We start from the raw sequence: 26,628 nt of genomic DNA on the forward strand, positions 1-26,628 counted from the left end.
GCTCAGCTGATCACCCGGCGGTCGGCTGCAGGGAGTGATCAGCTGATCACCCGGCGGCCGGCAAGTGACAGCGCTCAGCTGATCACCTGGCGGCCGGCTGCAGGGAGCGATCAGCTGATCACCCGGCGGCCGGAAAGTGACAGCGCTCAGCTGATCACCCGGCGGCCTGCTGCAGGGAGTGATCAGCTGATCACCCAGCGGCCGGCAAGTGACAGCGCTCAGCTGATCACCCGGCTGCAGGGAGCGATCAGCTGATCACCCGGCGGCCGGCTACTGGGAGCGATCAGCTGATCGTTCACAATAGTCTGCTGCCGGTAAAACTGTAAAAAAAAAAAACAAAAACCAAAAAAACGGATTCCGTTGTTTTGCAGCATCTGTTGCATCCGTTGTGCCACTATATGTAACACATCCGTTGCATCCGTCACACTACGCAATGCAACGGATGCCGTTCAACGCAAGTGTGAAACTAGCCTAAATGCCGCCATTTGTTATAAATTTGAAGAGTCACTGTCACCATGTCCCCATCCTGCCCACTTTGTCAGAGGTGGGCGAAAATGGCGTGAGAAAGCCATAAGTTAACTTTATCGTAAAAGTTTTGATGAATCGGTAAGCAATGTCAATTGAGCTTATGGGAGATCAGGCGGAGGAATGGGGCATGGAGTCTGACCACGCCTATGGTGCACTGAGAAGCCCTCATTTCCATATTAAATAAAACCATTTTTCTGTTCAACTAAAGAAGTAAAATCTACAGTTAGGTCCAGAAATATTTGGACAGTGACACAATTTTCGCGAGTTGGGCTCTGCATGCCACCACATTGGATTTGAAATGAAACCTCTACAACAGAATTCAAGTGCAGATTGTAACGTTTAATTTGAAGGTTTGAAAAAAAATATCTGATAGAAATTGTAGGAATTGTACACATTTCTTTACAAACACTCCACATTTTAGGAGGTCAAAAGTAATTGGACAAATAAACCAAACCCAAACAAAATATTTTTATTTTCAATATTTTGTTGCGAATCCTTTGGAGGCAATCACTGCCTTAAGTCTGGAACCCATGGACATCACCAAATGCTGGGTTTCCTCCTTCTTAATGCTTTGCCAGGCCTTTACAGCCGCAGCCTTCAGGTCTTGCTTGTTTGTGGGTCTTTCCGTCTTAAGTCTGGATTTGAGCAAGTGAAATGCATGCTCAATTGGGTTAAGATCTGGTGATTGACTTGGCCATTGCAGAATGTTCCACTTTTTTGCACTCATGAACTCCTGGGTAGCTTTGGCTGTATGCTTGGGGTCATTGTCCATCTGTACTATGAAGCGCCGTCCGATCAACTTTGCGGCATTTGGCTGAATCTGGGCTGAAAGTATATCCCGGTACACTTCAGAATTCATCCGGCTACTCTTGTCTGCTGTTATGTCATCAATAAACACAAGTAACCCAGTTCCATTGAAAGCCATGCATGCCCATGCCATCACGTTGCCTCCACCATGTTTTACAGAGGATGTGGTGTGCCTTGGATCATGTGCCGTTCCCTTTCTTCTCCAAACTTTTTTCTTCCCATCATTCTGGTACAGGTTGATCTTTGTCTCATCTGTCCATAGAATACTTTTCCAGAACTGAGCTGGCTTCATGAGGTGTTTTTCAGCAAATTTAACTCTGGCCTGTCTATTTTTGGAATTGATGAATGGTTTGCATCTAGATGTGAACCCTTTGTATTTACTTTCATGGAGTCTTCTCTTTACTGTTGACTTAGAGACAGATACACCTACTTCACTGAGAGTGTTCTGGACTTCAGTTGATGTTGTGAATTGGTTCTTCTTCACCAAAGAAAGTATGTGGCGATCATCCACCACTGTTGTCATCCGTGGACGCCCAGGCCTTTTTGAGTTCCCAAGCTCACCAGTCAATTCCTTTTTTCTCAGAATGTACCCGACTGTTGATTTTGCTACTCCTAGCATGTCTGCTATCTCTCTGATGGATTTTTTCTTTTTTTTCAGCCTCAGGATGTTCTGCTTCACCTCAATTGAGAGTTCCTTAGACCGCATGTTGTCTGGTCACAGCAACAGCTTCCAAATGCAAAACCACACACCTGTAATCAACCCCAGACCTTTTAACTACTTCATTGATTACAGGTTAACGAGGGAGACGCCTTCAGAGTTATTTGCAGCCCTTAGAGTCCCTTGTCCAATTACTTTTGGTCCCTTGAATAAGAGGAGGCTATGCATTACAGAGCTATGATTCCTAAACCCTTTCTCCGATTTGGATGTGAAAACTCTCATATTGCAGCTGGGAGTGTGCACTTTCAGCCCATATTATATATATAATTGTATTTCTGAACATGTTTTTGTAAACAGCTAAAATAACAAAACTTGTGTCACTGTCCAAATATTTCTGGACCTAACTGTATATTGCAGGTATCCGTTTTAGAAGGACTATGTCCTCTATAGGACTGAATAAGTAGGTTAAATCATATTTTGGGGGTGACAGACTCCTTTTAAGCTCATTCTCCCTTTTAAAGTCTGCAGTTTGTATTCTACACTTCAATTTTATTTTTAATACATTTCTTATAAAAAGCAAAGAAATACAAAACTGTATAGAAACGCACAAGAGGATAAAGGCATGTTTATAGAAGATATATAAACAGTTATATAAGGCAGAATTTATAACTTGGTGTAGTAAAATAAAGCTGGCCATACACCTTAGATCAGGGGTCCCCAATCTGTGGCGCTGGAGCCAGATGTGGCTCTTGGGCTCGTGATGTGTGGTTCGCGGCTGTCCACAAGCTTGGCACCAGGTCCAGCAAATAGTTATGAAGAGCAGGTTTCCAGATGGTGACTTTAGTGATTAGCCCAAGACAGAACATACCTGGATGAGCATATACTGGCCTTGGTATAGGAGGATACTGCCAGTCAGAGGAGATGCTTGAAGCTGTATGCGATATTGTTATGTGATAGCTTGATATGAGAATACCGAAACATGGGAACTTCTGGATGTACAGTATATCACAAAAGTGAGTACACCCCTCACATTTGTATAAATATTTTATTATATCTTTTCATGGGACAACACTGGATATGACACTTTGATACAATGTAAAATAATCAGTGTACAGCTTGTATAACTGTGTGAATTTGATGTGCTCTCTAAATAATTCAACACGCAGCCATTAATGTCAAAACTGCTGGAAACAAAAGTGAGTACACCCCTAAGTGAAAATGACCAGATTATGCCCAATTACAAGGCCTCAGGTGTGAATGGAGAGCAGATCATACATTTGGTGTTATCATTCACACACTCTCTCATACTGGTGGTCACTGGAATTTCAACATGGCACCTCATGGCAAAGCGTTCACTGAGGAACTGAAAAAAATAATTGTTGCTCTACATGAAGATGGCTTAGGCTAGAAGAAGATTGCCAGTACCCTGAAACTGAGCTGCAGCACGGTGGCCAATACAATACAGCGGTTTAACAAGACAAGTTCCACTCAGAACAGGCCTAGCCATGGTTGACCAAAGGACTTAAGTGCACATGCTCAGCATCATATCCAGTGGTTGCCTTTTCAAAATAGGCATATGAATTCTGGCAGGATTGCTGCAGAGGTTACAGGGGTAGGAGGGGGTCCACCTGTCAGTGCTCCAACCATACACCCACACTGCATGAAATTGGTCTGCATGGTTGTTGTCACAGAAGGAAGCATCTTCTAAAGATTATGAAAAAAAAGCCCGCAAACAGTTTGCTGAAGACAAGAAAAGTAAGGACATGGATTACTGGAACCAAGTCCTGTGGCCTAGAAGAACTTATTTGTTTCAGATAGTGTCAAGAGTGTGTGGCGGAAAATATGCAAGGAGTACAAAGTAGAAAGACAAGTGTGTTTTGCCTACAGTCAAACATGGTGGTTGGAGTGTCAGTGTGGGAACCATAAATGCCAACATGTACTGTAACAGACTGAAGCTGAGCATGATCTCTCCCTTCTGAAACTGGGTCACAGGGCAGTATTCCTACATCATAACGACCCCAAACACACCTTCAAGATGGCCACTGCCTTGCTACAGAAACTGAGGGTAAAGGTGCTGGACTGGCCAAGCATGTATCCAGACCTAAACCCTATCGAGCATCTGTGGGGCATCCTCAAACGGAAGGTGGAGGAACATAAGATCTCTAACATTCACCAACTCCATGACGACATCATGGAGGAGTGGAAGAGGATTCCAGTGGCTCCTGTGAGGCTCTAGTGAACACCATGCCAAAGAGCATTAAAGCAGTGCTTCAATATAATGGTGGGCACACAAAATATTGACACTTTGGCCACAATATGGTCATTATCACTTTGGGGTTACTCACTTTTGTTGTCAGTGGCTTAGCTATTGTTGAAATATTTAGAAGGCACACCACATTTATGCTGTTATACAATCTGTATGCTGACTTCTTTACATTGTATCAAAGCATCAGATCTTTAGTGTTGTCCAATGAAAATATATAATAAAAAGGTTTACAAAAAATGTGAGGGGTGTACTCATTTTTGTAATATACTGTAAGTACAGTCATATGAAAAGAAGGGAATTTTGTTTACTTACCGTAAATTCCTTTTCTTCTAGCTCCAATTGGGAGACCCAGACAATTGGGTGTATAGCTTATGCCTCCGGAGGCCACACAAAGTATTACACTAAAAGTGTAAAGCCCCTCCCCTTCAGCCTATACACCCCCCGTACTGCTACGGGCTCATCAGTTTTGGTGCAAAAGCCCGAAGGAGGAAAAAATTATAAACTGGTTTAAAGTAAATTCAATCCGAAGGAATATCGGAGAACTGAAACCATTTAACATGAACAACATGTGTTATACAAAAACAGGGGCGGGTGCTGGGTCTCCCAATTGGAGCTAGAAGAAAAGGAATTTACGGTAAGTAAACAAAATTCCCTTCTTCTTTGTCGCTCCTTATTGGGAGACCCAGACAATTGGGACGTCCAAAAGCAGTCCCTGGGTGGGTAAATAATACCTCATAATAGAGCCGTAACGGCTCCGTCCTACAGGTGGGCAACTGCCGCCTGAAGGACTCGCCTACCTAGGCTGGCATCTGCCGAAGCATAGGTATGCACCTGATAGTGCTTCGTGAAAGTGTGCAGGCTCGACCAGGTAGCTGCCTGACACACCTGCTGAGCCGTAGCCTGGTGTCGCAAGGCCCAGGACGCTCCCACGGCCCTGGTAGAATGGGCCTTCAGTCCTGAGGGAACCGGAAGCCCCGAGGAACGGTAAGCTTCGAGAATTGGTTCCTTGATCCACCGAGCCAGGGTTGACTTGGAAGCTTGTGTCCCTTTACGCTGGCCAGCGACAAGGACAAAGAGTGCATCCGAGCGGCGCAGGGGCGCCGTTCGAGAAATGTAGATCTTGGCGGACGTAGGTTTCCTAGCCTGTCTCATAGTGGCAATGACCTCTTGAGATAATCCTGAAGACGCTAGGATCCAGGACTCAATGGCCACACAGTCAGGTTGAGGGCCGCAGAATTCAGATGGAAAAACGGCCCTTGAGACAGCAAATCTGGTCGGTCTGGCAGTGCCCACGGTTGGCCGACCGTGAGATGCCACAGATCCGGGTACCACGACCTCCTCGGCCAGTCTGGAGCGACGAGGATGACGCGGCGGCAGTCGGCCCTGATCTTGCGTAACACTCTGGGCAACAGTGCCAGAGGAGGAAACACATAAGGAAGCCGAAACTGCGACCAATCCTGAACTAAGGCGTCTGCCGCCAGAGCTCTGTGATCTTGAGATCGAGCCATGAATGTTGGGACCTTGTTGTTGTGCCGTGACGCCATTAGGTCGACGTCCGGCATCCCCCAGCGGCAACAGATCTCCTGAAACACGTCCGGGTGAAGGGACCATTCCCCTGCGTCCATGCCCTGGCGACTGAGAAAGTCTGCTTCCCAGTTTTCTACGCCCGGGATGTGAACTGCGGATATGGTGGATGCTGTGGCTTCCACCCACAGCAGAATCCGCCGGACTTCCTGGAAGGCTTGCCGACTGCGTGTCCCACCTTGGTGGTTGATGTAAGCCACCGCTGTGGAGTTGTCCGACTGAATTCGGATCTGCTTGCCTTCCAGCCACTGCTGGAACGCTTTTAGGGCAAGATACACTGCCCTGATCTCCAGAACATTGATCTGAAGTGAGGACTCTTGCTGAGTCCACGTACCCTGAGCCCTGTGGTGGAGAAAAACTGCTCCCCACCCTGACAGACTCGCGTCCGTCGTGACCACCGCCCAGGATGGGGGTTGGAAGGATTTCCCCTTCGATAATGAAGTGGGAAGAAGCCACCACCGTGGACGCAGGTGAAACTGCGCGAAAGGGACTGCTTCCATTGCTGCCACCATCTTCCCCAGGAAGTGCATGAGGCGCCACAAGGGGTGTGACCGACCTTGAAGGAGAGATTGCACCCCTGTCTGTAGTGAACGCTGTTTGTCCAGCGGAAGCTTCACTATCGCTGGAAGAGTATGAAACTCCATGCCAAGATATGTCAGCGATTGGACCGGTGTCAGATTTGACTTTGGAAAATTGATGATCCACCCGAAACTCTGGAGAATCTCCAGAGTAACGTTGAGGCTGTGTTGGCATGCCTCTTGAGAGGGTGCCTTGACCAGCAGATCGTCTAAGTAAGGTATCACTGAGTGACCCTGAGAGTGGAGGACCGCAACTACTGTAGCCATGACCTTGGTGAAAACCCTTGGGGCTGTCGCCAGGCCGAACGGCAGTGCCGCGAACTGAAGGTGTTCGTCTCCTATGGCGAAGCGCAAGAAGCGCTGATGCTCTGGAGCAATTGGTACGTGGAGATAAGCATCCTTGATATCGATCGATGCTAGGAAATCTCCTTGGGACATTGAGGCGATGACGGAGCGGAGGGATTCCATCTGGAACCGCCTGGTCCTTACGTGTTTGTTGTGCAGTTTTAGGTCCAAAACAGGACGGAAGGACCCGTCCTTCTTTGGAACCACAAACAGGTTGGAGTAGAAACCGTGGCCCTGTTGCTGAAGAGGAACCGGGACCACCACTCCTTCTGCCTTCAGAATGCCCACCGCCTGCAGAAGAGCCTCGGCTCGCTCGGGAGGCGGAGATGTTCTGAAGAATCGAGTCGGAGGACGAGAGCTGAACTCTATCCCTGCCCGCACCCCGAAAGGACCGAAACCTCGACTGTCCCCTCCTCTGTTGGGGTGTTTTTGGTTTGGCCTGGGGTAAGGATGTTTCCTTTCCCTTGGATTGTTTGATGATTTCATCCAATCTCTCACCAAACGGTCGCCAGAAAATGGCAATCCAGTTAAGCACTTTTTGGAAGCCGAATCTGCCTTCCATTCCCGCAGCCACAAGGCCCTGCGTATTGCCACCGAATTGTCGGCTGCAACCGCCGTACGGCTCGCAGAGTCCAGGACAGCATTAATAGCGTAGGACGCAAATGCCGACGTTTGAGCGGTTATAGACGCCACCTGCGGCGCAGACGTACGTGTGAGTGCGTCAATTTGCGCCTGACCAGCTGAGATAGCTTGGAGTGCCCATACGGCTGCGAATTCTGGAGCAAAAGACGCGCCGATAGCTTCATAGATGGATTTCAACCAGAGCTCCATCTGTCTGTCAGTAGCATCCTTGAGTGAAGCTCCATCTTCCACTGCAACTATGGATCTAGCCGCAAGTCTGGAGATTGGAGGATCCACCTTGGGACACTGAGTCCAGCCCTTGACCACGTCAGGGGGGAAAGGGTAACGTGTATCCTTAAGGCGCTTGGAAAAACGCTTATCTGGACAAGCTCGGTGTTTCTGGACTGCCTCTCTGAAGTCAGAGTGGTCCAGAAACATACTCTTTGTACGCTTGGGAAACCTGAAACGGAATTTCTCCTGCTGAGAAGCTGACTCCTCCACTGGAGGAGCTGAGGGAGAAATATCCAACATTTCATTGATGGACGCAATAAGATCATTCACTATGGCGTCCCCATCAGGAGTATCAAGGTTGAGAGCGGCTTCAGGATCAGAATCCTGATCAGCTACCTCCGCTTCATCATACAGAGAGTCCTCTCGCTGAGACCCTGAACATTGTGATGATGTCGAGGGGATATCATAGCGAGCTCGCTTAATCGGTCTGGGGCTGCGGTCCGTGTCAGAGACCTCACCCTGGGATCCATGAGACACCCCGGGAGGACATTGCTGTTCCAACTGAGGGGGACCAGGGGGCAATGATTCCACAGTGCCCCTGGCTTGAGATGCTGGCCTGGACTGCAAGGCTTCTAATATCTTAGCCATAGTCTCAGAAAGTCTTTCAGTAAAAACTGCAAACTCCGTCCCTGTCACCTGGACAGTGTTAACAGGTGGTTCTCCCTGGGCCGCCCTTAGCAGAGGCTCCGGCTGAGAAAGTGCCACAGGGGCCGAGAATTGCACACAATGAGGGTCAGTGGAACCTGCCGGCAGTATAGCCGTACATGCTGCACAGGCAGCATAGTAAGTCTGTGCTTTGGCACCCTTGCTATTTGTGGACGACATGCTGTTGTCTCCTCTGAGCAATACAGGAGGGTATATAGACAAAAATCAACAGTGCACCATACAGTGTAAAGTATAGTCTATAATCATATAATCTATAAGTACACTTCTGCACTAGTGGGGCCAGCACCACAGGTGCTGCTTACCGCCTTCGCAAAGCGGTTGTGTGGGCACCAGAAATCCTGCCTGGGTCTCCCTGAACTTGTCTCTCCTCTCCAGCGTTAGCAGAGCTGAGAGGAATGGCTGCCGGCGTCCTGAGGAGAGGAGGGAGCTGTGGGCGTGACCCAGAAAAGTGCGGGAACTGGTGCCCCACTGTGCAGAGTGAGGGGGGTGGAGTATGCAAAGCATGCTCCAGCCCTCAGTGCTGCCGTCCTGTACAGCGTCCCGCCCTTCCCCTGACTGGCAGGGCTGGGGGCGGGAAGAAAACGAGACTAGGCCGCAGAAGCCGGGGACTATAGTTATAAGCGCGGCCGCCGTATAAGCGCGGTCGGCGCGGAAGTCCCCGGCGCACTAACAGTCCCAGCCGCGCCGCAGTGATAACCATGGCAGCGGCGGTCAGCGCGGCAGTCCCCCTACACGAACACACTCAGCGACGCTGAAGTGTGTAATGGCACAAACGCAGTCAGCGCTGCTGTCCCCAATGCTGGAGTGTTGCTGTGCGCGGTCCCCACGGGGACACAGAGTACCTCAAAGTAGCAGGGCCATGTCCCTGAACGATACTCGGCTCCTATCCAGCATGGTCCTCAGGAGCTGTGGATGGAGCACGGTCTCCTGTGCCTGGAGACCGAAAGGATCCCACTTCACCCAGAGCCCTAATTGAGGGATGGGGAAGGAAAGCAGCATGTGGGCTCCAGCCTCCGTACCCGCAATGGATACCTCAACCTTAACAACACCGCCGACAAGAGTGGGGTGAGAAGGGAGCATGCTGGGGGCCCTGTTATGGGCCCTCTTTTCTTCCATCCGACATAGTCAGCAGCTGCTGCTGACTAAGCTGTGGAGCTATGCGTGCATGTCTGACCTCCTTCGCACAAAGCATAAAAACTGATGAGCCCGTAGCAGTACGGGGGGTGTATAGGCTGAAGGGGAGGGGCTTTACACTTTTAGTGTAATACTTTGTGTGGCCTCCGGAGGCATAAGCTATACACCCAATTGTCTGGGTCTCCCAATAAGGAGCGACAAAGAAAGTTTGGGCACCACTATTAATGTCCCCAGACCTGAATATCACTGAAAATCTGTGGGATGGGGGCGTGGCCTGGACGGCAATGTGAAGAGTTTGTGGAGCTCTCCTGCAAACTCCCTTGGCTGTAGAGGAGAGAGTGGGGATAACAGAGGATCATATTACAAAACTACAAAAGTCTGAAAAAACATTTGCACAGCAGATAGCTGAAATCATGGCAAAAAATGATGATTTAGAGAACCGCTCTAGAAGAAATAACATCCGAATTGTCGGCATCCCTGAGAAAGTGGAAGGAAGAAACCCCACTGAATATGTAGAAGACTGGCTCAGGGGGAAAATGGGTGCTAATGTCTTATCCAAGCTCTATGCCGTGGAACGCGCACACAGAGTCCCGATGCAGCCACAACCAGCAGGCAGGGGCCCTCGCACTATGCTAGCCAAGCTCCTCAACTACAGAGACAGGGACACTGTACTGCGAAAGGCAAGAGACATGGAGGATCTTATGATTGACGGCCAGAGAATTTCCATATACCCGGACTACTCCATTTCTGTTCAAAAGTTACGTATGACTTTTACAGGAGTAAAGAGGCGCCTGCGAGAGATGGGGGTGCAATACTCAATGATGTTCCCGGCAAAGCTAAGAGTGATGGCGTTGGAGCGGGTGCACTTTTTTACAACTCCGGAGGAAGCCATGCAGTGGTTGGACGCAAACGAAAAGCGGATCCGTTTGAAGGAATGAGCTGACTGTCTGAATCTGCAGTGTGTTGGAGAAGGCCGGCTGAGGCTCTACAACATCCTTAGGAGCTTACAGGGGACCCTTCTTGTTTTTTCTTTTTCTCTCCCCTTTTTTTTTCCCTCCTTCCCTTTGGGATTGAGGTAGTATGCAGGGGGAATGCGAAGGGTTTGATGTGAGCTTTGCAGGACATGGGGACTGCCTAATTAGGCGCGGTGGTGGTATTTACAATTTGAGATTCCAGTTTAATTACTTTTCGCCATTTTACTGTTATATTGGTTGAGTGGAATATGATTATACATAGAAAGGGTGGGAGTGGAGAATTGTTGGAAAAGGGACGAGTTTTAAAATGCGTCTAAGAGGGGAAGGCGAGGGAGGTAGGGGGGAATTTAGTAGGGATTATGGACCAGGTTTGGAAAACCCGATGCTTCACGGGAGTACTCGAAAACAGGAAGTGGTGGGGAGTAGGAGGGGAGGGGAGCAGGAGGGGAGGGGGGAAAGGGGTAGGGTAGAGGCAGCATGGGGAGATACTACAAGGTTTGATGGTTTTACTGGGTGGGATAATGGGGGATAGAATTAAGGTGTTGAGTTGGAATATTAGAGGGTTATCAGATAGGTCTAGGAGAGCTGCAATAATTAAATATGTTCAAGACCAGAACCCGTCAGTAATATGTCTACTAGAAATGCATCTAACAAAGGAGACAACACATGTTTTAAATAGGAGATGGGTGCAGAGGGCCTATCACTCCACCTTTTCCAACTATGCAAAGGGTGTATCACTGCTGATCCATAACTCTGTGCAATATGAAGAGATAGAAGTGTATGTGGATAAAGAGGGACAGTGTGTGGCCGTCAAGTGTAAAATATTTGGCAGACTCATGTGTATAGCTGCAATATATATACCACCTCCATATAATTGCACCAAACTAAGGGAGATAAGGGAATTCTCTGAGAAGGGGGGAGTAATCCCTTTTTTACTGGTGGGGGACTTCAATAATGTGATAGATCTGTACTGGGATAGGAGTAGTAGACCTCCAGGTATCCAGGATAGTTGTATGACTTCGTTTGGCACTCTTATTGGGGAACTTGGAATGGTAGATGCCTGGCGAGTGAGGAATGGGAGGGTATCCTGCTTCTCTTGTTATTCGGCTTCGCATAACACTCTGTCCCGCATTGACATGGCTCTAGCTAGTGATCTGATGGATGCAATGATAAGCGACGTGCAATATCTGACAAGAGTGATTTCAGATCATAGCCCAATTCTAGTGTCCATACGACGGGGGACCCTGACAGGGGGAAGGAGGGGAGAGTGGAAGCTTCATCCAGCATGGATCCGTCATATTAATATGGGGAATATAGAACGGGATCTTGGGGATTTCTTTATCCACAACGAGGGTAGCACTGGTCCCATGATGGTATGGGATGCGATGAAGGCATACCTCAGGGGGCTCCTGTTCAGGGATATCTGTAAACGTAAAACACAGACGAGGCAGGATGAGAAAGATAGCCTGGAGGCCTTAGATAAGGCAGAGCTGGAAGCAATCCGGAGTACTACTACGGACGCGAAGCAAAATCTTAGGCAGGCGCATGAACAGGTTAATAAGATGCTTTTGGAGAAGGCGGTAAGGAAGCAGGCATTCCAAAAATTGCATTTTTATGAGGAGGGGGAAAAAGTTGGTCATCTATTATCGGTCATAGCTGCAGCTCAAAGGAGTAGTTCATTTGTGCATGGTATGGACACGGTGGAGGGGACACAGGTCACTGAGGTTGAGGAGATCCTTGGGGTCTTTAAAGATTTCTATCGCATGCTATATTCTTCTAGCGGAGAGATGAGGGTGGAAGAGGTGGACTCATTTCTTGAGCGAGGTGAGCTTCCGGTGTTGTCTGTGGCGGATAGAGATAAACTGGAGTCACCTATTACTATTGATGAACTGGAGGGCGCTCTGCATGGCATGAGCAATGACAAGGCACCGGGAGCAGACGGGCTACCAGTTGAAATTTATAAACAGTTAGAAGAAATCCTATTACCCAAACTATTGAAAGTCTTTGAGGTGGCGAAGGGGGAAGGTGTATTGCCTGAATCTATGAGAGAAGCAATAATAGTAGTAATTCCTAAGGAGGATAAAAATCCGAGGCTTCCAGACTCATATAGACCCATCTCGTTATTAACAGCGGACGTGAAGCTTCTGGCTAAGGTGTTGTCAAACCGGCTGACTGGAGTTATATCTAACCTAATCCATATGGACCAATCAGGGTTCATGGCCAATAGGTCGACAGCTGCTAATATCAGGAGATTATATCTTAATCTACAGTTGCCGCCTGACAACCCTGGCCGGAGGGTGATCGCTTCGCTAGATGCCCAGAAAGCGTTCGATAGTGTTGAGTGGGGGTATCTGTGGAAAGTGTTGCAGCATATGGGTTTTGGCCCACGGTTTGTAAAGTGGGTGCAGCTGTTGTATAATAGGCCTATTGCTAAAGTTAGAGTTAACGGTATGACCTCCTCAGCGTTTGAGTTGCACCGGGGAACGAGGCAGGGCTGCCCACTATCGCCGCTCCTATTTGCTATTGCAATAGAGCCTCTGGCGGCGGCCATTAGGAAAACAAAGGAGATCCATGGATTTAAGTATGGGCATTTAGAGGAGAAAATAGCTCTTTATGCTGACGATTTATTACTTTTCTTGGGGGATCCATCAGCCTCATTGGATCATGCCATGCAGATAATAGAGAAATTTGGAGAAGTTTCGGGACTGACCATTAATTGGTCTAAATCGAGCCTCTTTAAAGTGGATGGGGAAGTAGCCTGGACAAATGAGGATACTGGGGCTAACAAATTGAAGAATGTGGACGAATTTAAATATCTAGGTATCCAGATATCTCTGCCAGTAGAAAAATACATACAGGTGAACTTATGGCCTCTCCTTAAAAAATTGAGAGCCAAGGTGGATGCCTGGAACAAGCTACATTTGTCAGTTGTTGGAAGGGTTAATTTGCTAAAGATGGTAGTAATGCCTAAACTCCTATACATACTGCACAATGCCCCTGTTTGTATTTCAAGGAAAAGATTTAAAGGGATAAACTCGCTGTTTAGGGACCTGGTGTGGGGTAAAGAGCAGCCTAGGGTGCGATTAGAGACTTTACAAAGGCCGAAGGATGAGGGGGGTCTAGCAATCCCAAATCCGGAATTGTATTATATGGCGGCGCAATGTCAACACCTCAGGGGCTGGTCTGATCGAGAGAAAGATGGGGGCATTAAAGAAGTACTGGAATACATAGTGGGTAGAAGTCCATTGGTAATGGGACTAGAGGATGGTGCGGTGGGGCTCCTGGGTAGAACATCTCCTACAATGGCACTTATAAACAAGACCTGGGATAGGCTGAAAAGGGTGAGAGGGGTGACCCGGTTAACTAAGTTTACACCTATCTGGGATAACAGTAATCTCCCGGAGATTCAGAAAATGGGAATATTGAGGAGTGGAGACGCAAGGGTGTAGTATACATGCATCAGATATTGGACGGAGGAATTGTGAAATCGTTCCCGCAGTTACAGAGTGAGTTTCAGTTACCGGCGTCCGGCTGGCTCCACTACAGACAATTAAAACATGCGATTGCAGCCCAAGCGGCTAAACAAAGTGTGGCCATACAGACTGACCTGGTACTGGAGTATGTGTGTAAGGGCGGAGGAAGCACTAAAGGGATCATTTCTGGCACATATAAAGATATACTACATGCCTTTCTTTTAGACTACCCAATTAAAGCTAAATCTAAATGGGAGGAGGAAGTTGGGCCGATAACGGAGGAGGTGTGGGAGAGTATCTTAGAGTATGTCCCTAAACTTTCCATGAGCGAACCAGCCAGACTGTCTCACCTATACGTGATTCACCGGGTATATAAGTCTCCTTTACTGATGTTTAAAATGGGGTTGAAAAGGAATTCGGAGTGTCCAACGTGTCAGGGATCTGACGCAGGTATTTTTCACATGATGTGGTCTTGTCCGAGACTGGTCTCCTTTTGGACTAAGGTTATCCACAAGATAGGAAGAACATATGGGTGTGTCCTCCCCAGGGAACCAGTGATATGCCTATTGGGATATGTTGAGGAGCTTGGGGTGGAAAATACTATGAAAATTGTCATTGCTAGGCTGCTGTATGCGGCAAGAAAGGTAATCGCCAGGTCCTGGATTAAAAAAGACCCCCCGACCAGGGGAGAGTACATTAAAAGGGTGAAATGTATTCTTCAGCTGGAACGGGGAGTGTATGAAAGAAGGGGGAATGTTAAAATGTTTGAGAAGCTATGGTCTCCTTGGCTGCAATGCGAATAAGACGAGTGATGGACCAATAAACTGGTCTGGGACCGGGATGGCCGTCTGAGACCTGTGATGTGTGTGTTTTGTTTTATTGGTGTTACTAGTTGTTCCTCCTGCACAACGGGATGGTTGCTATACTACAGTTGGAGGGTATTATAAGTGTGTACTATATGGGATGTAGTATCGGGGAGAAGTGTTGCTGCCGGGGTGGGGGAGGGGGGCGGGAGGGGGAGTTAAAGGGGTAATAGATGTGATAAATTTAATTTGGATGCCGATTTGTTATTCTGTTGTATGTATTCTGTTTTAATAAAAAAGTATCTGATTTAAAAAAAAAAGAAAATCTGTGGGATGATTTGAAGCATGCTGTCGATGCTCGGCGACCATCAAACTAAACTAAACTGGAATTGTTTTGTAAACAGGAATGGTCAAATATACCTTCATCCAGGAACTCATTAAAAGCTACAGGAAGCGACTAGAGGCTGTGATTTTTGCAAAAGGAGGATCAACAAAATATTAATGTCACTTTTATGTTGAGGTGCCCATACTTATGCACCTGTCAAATTTTGTTTAAATGTAGATTGCACATTTTCTGTTAGTACAATAAACCTCATTTCAATCCAGAATATTACTCAGTCCAGTTATTAGATATATGAAACTGAAATAGCGGTTACAAAAACCCAAATTGTTATAAAGAAAAAAGGTTAACATTAATAGGGGTGCCCAAACTTTTTCATATGACTGTATACTGCCTTGGTGTGATTTCTATGGGGACACTTTGGTTTTCATTGTACCAGTAATGGGGGCTCTGCGTGTCACTACTGAAGGGGAGGTAAAGCAGGAGCTGAATGTCACTACTCAAGGAACTCTCGATGTGGCTCGCGACCCTCTTTCAGAACTGAAATGCGCTTTTCAAGGTACAAAGGTTGGGGACACGTCTTAGATGGTTCTCAGCCATCTTAGCCAACTCTCCAGTACACAGGAGCACTTGTTTTGCCGAGCATTTGTGTGTTCTCTTTAAAAAAAAAGCCACCAGCTGGCATGTTGGCAGGTAGTTTATCTCCAGAACAATGCGATTGGCAGTACAAAATTTAGATATGCCCGATCAACATCTCCCCCTTCAGATTAGACTGTTGGCCGAACCTGTCGCTATTAGCGGGTGCAAGCAACATTAGTCTAATGTGTATGGAGTCTTTAAAGAAATATGACAAATAAAACTATTGAAACAAACAGTCCCACTGTACACGCATTTAATAACCGCTTATGGGTATTTGCTCTTTGGTAGGAGTCAGTGAAAGGTCTGGATATCAGTTAATAATATCTCAATAGTGCATTTTCAGACCACCCACTATTCCTTTTAGACCCTCTTGGATGTATCAGATAGTGTTTAGAAAAAATATAAGCACCTGTATTTCTCATCTACAACCCCTGGCAAAAATTATGGACTCACCTGGCTCTGAGGATGTTCATTCAGTTGTTTACTTTTGTTAAAAAAAAGCAGATCACAGACATGGCACAAAACTAAAATCATTTCAAATGTGAACTTTCTGGTTTTAAGAAACACACACACAAAAAAAATCACGAAAACATAAATGTGCTAGCCAGTAACTGATAATTTTTCCCCCTGTTTGGTCTTGAAAAGTATGAAATCACTCAATTATAAGGAAACAAATTATTGAATCACCCTGTAAATTTTCATTCCCAAAACTAACACCTGCATCAAATATCTGCTCATTAGTCTGCATCTAAAAAGGAGTGATCACACCTTGGAGAGCTGTTGCACCATGGATCATGGCTCTAACACGAGAGATGTCAATTGAAACAAAGAAGATTATCAAACTCTTAAAAGAGGGTAAATCATCACGCAATGTTGCAAAAGATGTTGGTTGTTCACAGGCAGCTGTGTCTAAAATCTGGACCAAATACAAACAACATGGGAAGGTTGTTAAAGGAAAATATACTGGTAGACCAAGGAAGACGTCAAAGCGTCAAGACAGGAAACTTAAAGCAATATGTCTCCAAAACAGGAAATGCACAACAAAACAAATTAGGAACGAATGGGAGGAAACTGGAGTCAATGTCTGTGACCGAACTGTAAGAAACTGCCTAAAAGAAATGGGATTTACATACAGAAAAGCTAAACAAAAACCATCATTAACACATAAACAGAAAAAAGGTTACAATGGGCTAAGGAAAAGCAATCATGGACTGTGGATGACTGGATGAAAGTCATATTCAGTGTTGAATCGCGAATCTGCATTGGTCAAGGTGATGATGCTGGAACTTTTGTTTGGTGTCGTTCCAATGAGATTTATAAAGAGGACTGCCTGAAGAGAACATGTAAATTTCCACAGTCATTGTCGATATAGGGCTGCATGTCAGGTAAAGGCACTGGGGAGATGGCTGCCATTACATATTCAATAAATGCCCAAGGTTACATTGAAAATTTGGACACTTTTCTTATCCCATCAATTGAAAGGATATATGGGGATGATGAAATCATTTATCAAAATGATAATGCATCCTGCCGTAGAGCAAAAACCGTGAAAACATTCCTTGAAAGATAACACACAAGGTTAATGTCATGGGCTGCAAATAGTCTGGATGTCAATCCAATTGAAAATCTTTGGTGGAAGTTGAAGAAAATGATCCATGACAAGTCTCCAACCTGCAAAGCTGATCTAGCAATAGCAATCAGAGAAAGTTGGAGCCAGATTGATGAAGAGTACTGTTTGTCACTCATTAAGTCTACGCCTCAGAGACTGCAAGCTGTTATGAAAGCCAGAGGTGGTGCAACAAAATACTAGTGATGTATTGGAGTGTTCTTTTGTTTTTCATGATTCCATAATTTTTACCTCAGAATTGAGTGATTCCATAATTTTTCCCCGTTTGGTCTTGAAAAGTAACAGTTACTAGCTAGCACATTATGTTTTCATGATTTTTTTAGTGTTTCTTAAAGCCAGAAAGTTGCCATTTGAAATTACTTTAGTTTTGTGCCATCTGTGATCTGATTTTCTTATACAAAAGCAAACAACTGAATGAACATCCTCAGAGCCAGGTGAGTCCATAATTTTTGCCAGGGGTTGTAGAAAGGTGTGTTTGCATGAACATTTTACACCTAGAGAAGATAGACTGTTCATTTTACTTTATGCCTCTCCATGTCTATGCTATCGGCACTGATGTAGACTTTCATTCGCTCTATAATCAATTAATGGGTGGGGTCATCAGAGACAGCCCCTGCAAAATAAGGCACTGCTTGCCTACAATAATGATAATATGCATGGCCTTCAGCACCCTTGAATTATATGAGAGGAAGAGGAGTTTAACTAGTGCCAATTATTGGAAGTAGACATCCTAAAAATTAATATCATCCATCCATTCTCAGATCCAAGAAGTGAGGAGAATGGAATATCTATCAGCAATGTCACATAACATGATAGATCACTTTGAGAGTATTTGGTCCCTTTGGGATACTTAGGCTATGTACCCACGGGAGCTTGTTTGTGCGGATTTTGCCGCGGAAAACCTGCGGATTTTTCTGGATTTTCCAGATAAATCCGCAGGTTTTAGCATGTACAGTCACTCCCCATGTTATCCTATGGGATATGGGGAGTGCTGTGTCCACGCTGCGGAAAGTGCAGCTGCCGAACATGCTGCGGATGTCCGCATCCGCAGGTATAATTGCATGTCAATTATTCCTGCGGAATTACCTGCGGATGTCCCGGACCTCCGCTATGGAGATGAGAGGCCGGGACATCCGCAGGTAAGCCGCGTGAATGTCCGCATGTTTCCCACAGCTATTCCGCTGTAATCTAGCAGCTAAAAATAGCTGCGGACGCCGGCGGGCAGCTGCGGGAAACATGCGCTCGTACCTGCGGATAAATCCGCAGGTATGAGCTCCCGTGGGCACATAGCCTAACTGGGCTAATAGAGAATAGTGGATCTGTACGGTCTCTACGGAAATCCTATATACTCACCTGCACGCTCTTTACCTCCTTTCCCCTTGTCTAGTATCGTAATGTTTGTCTTGTTATAGTCCTTATCTTTCTTACAGTAATAGATAATAAGATGTGTATCCTGATACATGGTCTTCTGCCAATTGGTCACATGCTAGTGGAGCACATCCATGTTATTTTTTTCTGTATGCTTTGAAAAATGTAATAAAAATTCAGTTATTAAAAAAAAAAAATATCATCATCATCAATGTTGCTGCTAGGTAATCAGCTCCCCCCTTCTCGATTTCTTTCTCTCCTTACGTATTGCAGGGTTCGTCAGGTCAGAAGTTCTTTATGCACACAGAACGCAGACCTCTTTGCGGGCAGCTGTGGGCCCATCTCTTAATTGATGAACCCTGCAATACTTAAAGAGGGAATCGCCTCGAGAAGAGGGAGCTGAAACCAGCAGCAACATTGATGACAGCACAAAACTGCTGATTGAGCTAAGTACTATGCAATCATTTTAACTTGTAGCGTGCACAAGTTTCAGAGTTTTATGCAGGGAGTAAAGGACATTTTAGATCACTTCTCAAACTAGGAACTGGAAATATATTCAGCGGCTCCACAGCAGCTTTTTGCACTCTTGCACACACTTTATGCTAAGGCTGCTTTCACACATCCGTTTTTTGCTGAGCGGCACAATACAGCGCTTTGCAGAAAAAACGCAACCGTTTTTGCCGCCGGTTGCGTTTTTTCAGCATAGACTTGCTGTATTGTGCCGCATGGCCTTGCGTCCGGTTTTTGCCGGATGCGGCATATTTAGCCCATGTGGCGGCCGGATGGAACGTTGCATGGCACGTTTTTTTGTGCGGCGAAAAAACCGCATTACGCCGGATGCGCCACGATTTACAATGCAAGCCTATGGACATCGGATGCGGCGTCCTGCAGCAAAAGACGCATTCGGCCACCGGATGCGGTTTTTTTGAACTGCGCATGCTCAGTATCAAGCCGCATCCGTCAAAAAACGGACGGGCCGCATGGAAAAACTTATGCAACGGATCAGTTTTTTTCGCCGCATCCGTTGCATAGGTTTTTGAGCTGGATTTTGCCTGATGCAAAAAAACTGGTGTGAAAGCAGCCTAAGCTGCCTAGGCATATTATATCTACTCTGCCCAAATACACCATGATAGTGCGAACTGAAGTGTGAAAGATCCTAAAGAAGGGAATTTTGTTTACTTACCGTAAATTCCTTTTCTTCTAGCTCCTATTGGGAGACCCAGACAATTGGGTGTATAGCTTCTGCCTCCGGAGGCCACACAAAGTATTACACTTTAAAAAGTGTAACCCCTCCCCTCTGCCTATACACCCTCCCGTGCATCACGGGCCCATCAGTTTTGGTGCCAAAGCAGGAAGGAGGAAACTTATTAATTGGTCTAAGGTAAATTCAATCCGAAGGATGTTCGGAGAACTGAAACCATGAACCAAAAGAACAATTCAACATGAACAACATGTGTACACAAAAGAACAACCAGCCCGAAGGGAACAGGGGCGGGTGCTGGGTCTCCCAATAGGAGCTAGAAGAAAAGGAATTTACGGTAAGTAAACAAAATTCCCTTCTTCTTTGTCGCTCCATTGGGAGACCCAGACAATTGGGACGTCCAAAAGCAGTCCCTGGGTGGGTAAAAGAATACCTCGATAAAAAGAGCCGAAAACGGCCCCCTCTTACAGGTGGGCAACCGCCGCCTGAAGGACTCGCCTACCTAGGCTGGCATCTGCCGAAGCATAGGCATGCACCTGATAGTGTTTCGTGAAAGTGTGCAGACTCGACCAGGTAGCCGCCTGACACACCTGCTGAGCCGTAGCCTGGTGCCGCAATGCCCAGGATGCACCTACGGCTCTGGTAGAATGGGCTTTCAGCCCTGAAGGAATCGGAAGCCCAGAAGAACGGTAGGCTTCAAGAATCGGTTCCTTGATCCACCGAGCCAAGGTTGACTTGGAAGCCTGCGACCCCTTACGCTGGCCAGCGACAAGGACAAAGAGCGCATCAGAACGGCGCAGGGGCGCCGTGCGAGAAATGTAGAGCCGGAGTGCTCTCACCAGATCTAACAAGTGCAAATCCTTTTCACATTGGTGAACTGGATGAGGGCAAAAAGAAGGTAAGGAGATATCCTGATTGAGAGGAAAAGGGGATACCACCTTAGGGAGAAATTCCGGGACCGGACGCAGAACCACCTTATCCTGGTGAAACACCAGGAAGGGGGCTTTGCATGACAGCGCTGCTAGCTCAGACACTCTCCGAAGTGATGTGACTGCCACTAGGAAGGCCACCTTCTGCGAAAGGCGTGCTAGAGAGACATCCCGCATCGGCTCGAAAGGTGGTTTCTGAAGAGCCGTTAGCACCCTGTTAAGATCCCAGGGTTCCAGCGGACGCTTGTAAGGTGGGACTATGTGGCAAACTCCCTGCAGGAACGTGCGGACCTGCGGAAGCCTGGCTAGACGCTTTTGAAAAAACACGGAAAGCGCCGATACTTGTCCCTTGAGAGAGCCGAGAGACAAACCCTTGTCCATTCCGGATTGAAGGAAAGAAAGAAAAGTGGGTAAAGCAAACGGCCAGGGGGTAAAACCCTGATCAGCGCACCAGGATAAGAAGATCCTCCAAGCCCTGTGATAGATCTTGGCGAACGTTGGTTTCCTGGCCTGTCTCATAGTGGCAATGACATCTTGAGATAACCCTGAGGACGCTAGGAGCCAGGACTCAATGGCCACACAGTCAGGTTGAGGGCCGCAGAATTCAGATGGAAAAATGGCCCTTGAGACAGCAAGTCTGGTCGGTCTGGGAGTGCCCATGGTTGACCTACCGTGAGGTGCCACAGATCCGGGTACCACGACCTCCTCGGCCAGTCTGGAGCGACGAGGATGGCGCGGCGGCAGTCGGACCTGATCTTGCGTAACACTCTGGGCAGCAGTGCCAGAGGAGGAAATACATAAGGCAGTCGAAACTGCGACCAATCCTGAACTAATGCGTCCGCCGCCAGAGCTCTGTGATCTTGAGACCGTGCCATGAATGCTGGGACTTTGTTGTTGTGCCGAGACGCCATGAGGTCGACGTCCGGCGTTCCCCAGCGGCAACAGATCTCTTGAAACACGTCCGGGTGAAGAGACCATTCCCCTGCGTCCATGCCCTGGCGACTGAGAAAGTCTGCTTCCCAGTTTTCTACGCCCGGGATGTGAACTACGGAGATGGTGGAGGCTGTGGCTTCCGCCCACAGCAGAATCCGCCGAACTTCTTGGAAGGCTTGACGACTGCGTGTGCCGCCCTGGTGGTTGATGTACGCGACCGCCGTGGCGTTGTCCGACTGTATTCGGATCTGCCTGCCCTCCAGCCACCGCTGGAACGCCTTTAGGGCTAGATACACTGCCCTTATCTCCAGAACATTGATCTGAAGGGAGGACTCTGTCGGAGACCAGGTTCCCTGAGCCCTGTGGTGGAGGAAGACCGCTCCCCACCCTGACAGACTCGCGTCCGTCGTGACCACAGCCCAGGATGGGGGCAGGAAGGATTTTCCCTTCGACAAAGAAGTGGGAAGAAGCCACCACTGAAGAGAGGTTTTGGCTGCCAGTGAAAGAGAGACGTTCCTGTCTAGGGACGTCGACCTTCTGTCCCATTTGCGGAGAATGTCCCATTGAAGTGGACGCAGATGAAACTGCGCAAAGCGAACTGCCTCCATTGCTGCCACCATCTTCCCTAGGAAGTGCATGAGGCGCCTCAAGGGGTGTGACTGGGCCCGAAGGAGAGAGTGCACCCCTGTCTGCAGCGAACGCTGTTTGTCCAGCGGAAGCTTCACTATCGCTGAGAGAGTATGAAACTCCATCCCGAGGTAAGTCAGTGATTGGGTCGGTGTCAATTTTGACTTTGGGAAATTGATGATCCACCCGAACCTCTGGAGAGTCTCCAGAGCAATGGTCAGGCTGTGTTGACATGCCACCCGGGAGTGTGCCTTGACTAGAAGATCGTCTAAGTAAGGGATCACCGAGTGGCCCTGAGAGTGTAGGACCGCCACCACTGCTGCCATGACCTTGGTGAAAACCCGTGGGGCTGTCGCCAGGCCGAAAGGCAGTGCCACGAACTGAAGGTGTTCGTCCCCGATGGCGAAACGCAGGAAGCGTTGATGCTCTGGTGCAATCGGCACATGGAGATAAGCATCCCTGATGTCGATTGATGCTAGGAAGTCTCCTTGGGACATCGAGGCGATGACAGAGCGGAGAGATTCCATCCGGAACCGTCTGGTTCTCACGTGTCTGTTGAGCAGTTTGAGGTCCAGAACGGGACGGAATGATCCGTCCTTTTTTGGCACCACGAACAAGTTGGAGTAAAAACCGCGACCACGTTCTTGAAGGGGAACGGGGATCACAACTCCTTCTGCCTTCAGAGTGTTCACCGCCTGAAAAAGTGCATCGGCTCGCTCGGGGGGCGGAGATGTTCTGAAGAAACGAGTCGGAGGACGAGAACTGAGCTCTATCCTGTAACCGTGAGACAGAATGTCTCTCACCCATCGGTCTTGGACATGTGGCCACCAGGCGTCGCAAAAGCGGGAGAGCCTGCCACCGACCGAGGATGCGGTTTGGGGAGGCCGAAAGTCATGAGGAGGCCGCCTTGGAGGCGGTTCCTCCGGCGGTCTTTGTAGGACGTGACTTAGACCGCCATGCAGAAGAGTTCCTCTGGCCCTTCTCTGACCTGTTGGACGTGGAGGAATGGGACCTGGCTGAGGGCCGAAAGGACCGAAACCTCGGTTGTATTTTTCGTTGCTGAGGTCTGTTTGGTTTGGACTGGGGTAAGGACGAGTCCTTTCCCTTGGATTGTTTAATAATTTCGTCCAATTGCTCGCCAAACAAACGGTCGCCAGAAAATGGCAAACCGGTTAAGAACTTCTTGGAAGCAGAGTCTGCCTTCCATTCGCGTAGCCACATGGCCCTGCGGACTGCCACCGAATTGGCGGATGCTACCGCTGTACGGCTCGCAGAGTCCAGGACGGCGTTCATGGCGTAGGACGAAAAGGCCGACGCCTGAGAAGTCAAAGACACAACTTGCGGAGCAGAGGTACGTGTGACCGCATTAATCTCAGACAGACAAGCTGAGATAGCTTGGAGTGCCCACACGGCTGCAAAGGCCGGAGCAAAAGACGCGCCTATGGCTTCATAGATGGATTTCATCAGGAGCTCTATTTGCCTGTCAGTGGCATCCTTGAGCGATGAACCATCTGCCACTGATACTACGGATCTAGCCGCCAGCCTAGAGACTGGAGGATCCACCTTGGGACACTGAGCCCAACCCTTAACTACGTCAGGGGGGAAGGGGTAACGTGTGTCATTAAGGCGCTTAGTAAAGCGCTTGTCCGGAAATGCTCTGTGCTTCTGGACAGCCTCTCTGAAGTTAGAGTGATCGAAAAACACACTCCGTGTACGTTTGGGAAACCTAAACTGGTGCTTCTCCTGCTGCGAAGCCGACTCCTCTATAGGTGGAGTTGGGGGAGAAAGATCTAGCACCTGGTTGATGGACGCTATAAGGTCATTTACTATGGCGTCCCCTTCAGGTGTATCAAGATTGAGAGCAACGTCAGGATCAGAGCCCTGAGCTGCGACCTCAGCTTCATCCTCCAGAGAGTCCTCATGCTGAGACCCCGAACAGCGTGATGAAGTCGGGGAAGGTTCCCAGCGAGCCCGCTTAGCCGGTCTGGGACTGCGGTCCGTGTCGGAGTCCTCACCGTGGGACCTAGGTGTCACCCCAGGAGCACTTTGCTGCGCCGACCGAGAGGGGCCTGGGGGCGATGAACTCACAGTGCCCTGGGCCTGTGTTACCGATCTGGACTGCAAGGCTTCTAGTATCTTAGCAGACCATTTGTCCATAGACTGAGCCATGGATTGTGAAAGCGACTCAGAGTTTCTCAGCCAAAACTGCAAACTCTGTCCCTGCCACCTGGACAGTGGAAGCCGGCGGTTCTACCTGAGCCGAGGGTCCCACCAGTGCCCGAGACTCCGGCTGAGTGAGTGCCACAGGGGCCGAGCATTGCACACAGTGAGGGTAGGTGGAACCTGCAGGTAACATAGCCGCACAAGAGGTACAGGTTGCAAAATAAGCCTGTGCCTTGGCACCCTTGCTCTTTGCGGACGACATGCTGTTGTCTCCTCTGAGAGTGATCCGTGAGGGTATATAGCCAAAAGCAAAATAATGCGGCCGAACAGAGAAAATGTATACAATATATATATATATATATATATATATATATATATATATATATATATATATATATATATATATTACACTTCGGCACCCTAGGGGGGCCAGCACCTGGTAACCGGTGTGGCTTACCGACCGCCCAAAGCGGTTGTGTGTCCACCAGATTCCCCGCCTGGGCCTCCCAGAGCTGCAGAGCTCGTTCTGAAATCCTCCACCGGCAGAAGTGATTGTAACAATGGCTGCCAGAGTTCTCAGGGGAGGAGGGAGCCGTGGGCGGTGACTAATAAAGTGCGGGAATCTGGTGCCCCACAGTGCTCAGTGAGGGGGGAGGAGAACACCTAAGTATGCTCCAGCCCTCACTGCCGACGTCCAGTCGACCGTCCCGCCCTTACCCCTGACTGGCAGGCCCGGGGGCGGGAGTTATGGTACTAGGCCGCAGAAGCCGAGGACTAAATTTAATAACGCGGCCGGCGAACAGGCGCGGTCGGCGCGGTAGTCCCGGTCGTCACAGAAAAACAGCAGCCGCTGCAGCGTCTGTAACACAGGCGCTCCATGCACCGTCCCCAAGGGGACACAGAGTACCTTTTAGATGCAGGGCCTGTCCCTGATGATACCCAGTCTCCTGTCCGTCAGATTCCCCCAGGGGCTGCGGAGGGAGCCCGGTCCCAGTGAAAGGTGACCGGTTAGGATCCCACTTCTCCCAGAGCCTCTAAGGGATGGGGAAGGAAAACGGCATGTGGCTCCAGCCTTTGTACCCGCAATGGGTACCTCAACCTTGACAGCACCGCCGACTTAGAGGGGTGAGAAGGGAGCATGCCGGGGGCCCCGTGGGGGGCCCTCTTTTCTTCCATCCGATACAATCAGCAGCTGCTGCTGACTAAAATGTGGAGCTTGCGTGAATGTGTGCCTCCTTCAACACAAAGCATAAAACTGAGGAGCCCGTGATGCACGGGAGGGTGTATAGGCAGAGGGGAGGGGTTACACTTTTTAAAGTGTAATACTTTGTGTGGCCTCCGGAGGCAGAAGCTATACACCCAATTGTCTGGGTCTCCCAATGGAGCGACAAAGAAATCACCCTTTTGAGTCTCCAAGGTTATGCTTTGATAGAAACATCTGAAAGCTAGCACTAGTTTGAGGTAATTCCATGTTTTTCGCAAAACAGGATAGACAGGGCGGTGCAATCACCTATTTCATAGGCTTTATGCAGGGAGTAAGGAACATTTAGAGGGATAGCCTTCAGTGAGTGGGGGCGCCATATCGGATATTAGGGTGTCAACCTCCACAACAAGGAAGGGCAATCTTTTCAGGGTTCAGTTAGTAATTCCAAGGGTTCTGTATTTGACCTGTACTTTTTCCTTTTGTCTGAAATCCATTCAAATATATAATCCCACTTCCATGACTGTTTTTTTTAATTTGATCTATATAAAACTGCGATTTCAGGTCCCCCTGGCTGCCAATCCAAAGAGAGCACGTCCCGATCTTTTTCCAGATACAGTATATGCTTGATCTATACCTTAACAGTAGTGGGATCCAACCTTTGTCTCAGGCTGGTTTCACATCAGCGGTATTTTGCCGCACTGCCGGATCCGGCACAAATGCGGTACAGTTCTATACAGTTCACAGGCATCGCGGTAAGCTCTGGTCACATGCTGTCACATGTTCCGGTCACATGACCGATTGTGACCGGAGCTTGCCGTAATGCTTGTTTACTGTATAGAACTGTACTTCATTTGTGCCGGATCCGGCAA

Source organism: Anomaloglossus baeobatrachus, chromosome 2 (genome assembly GCF_048569485.1).
Source record: "Anomaloglossus baeobatrachus isolate aAnoBae1 chromosome 2, aAnoBae1.hap1, whole genome shotgun sequence".
NCBI classification, from domain to species: Eukaryota; Metazoa; Chordata; class Amphibia; order Anura; family Aromobatidae; genus Anomaloglossus; species Anomaloglossus baeobatrachus.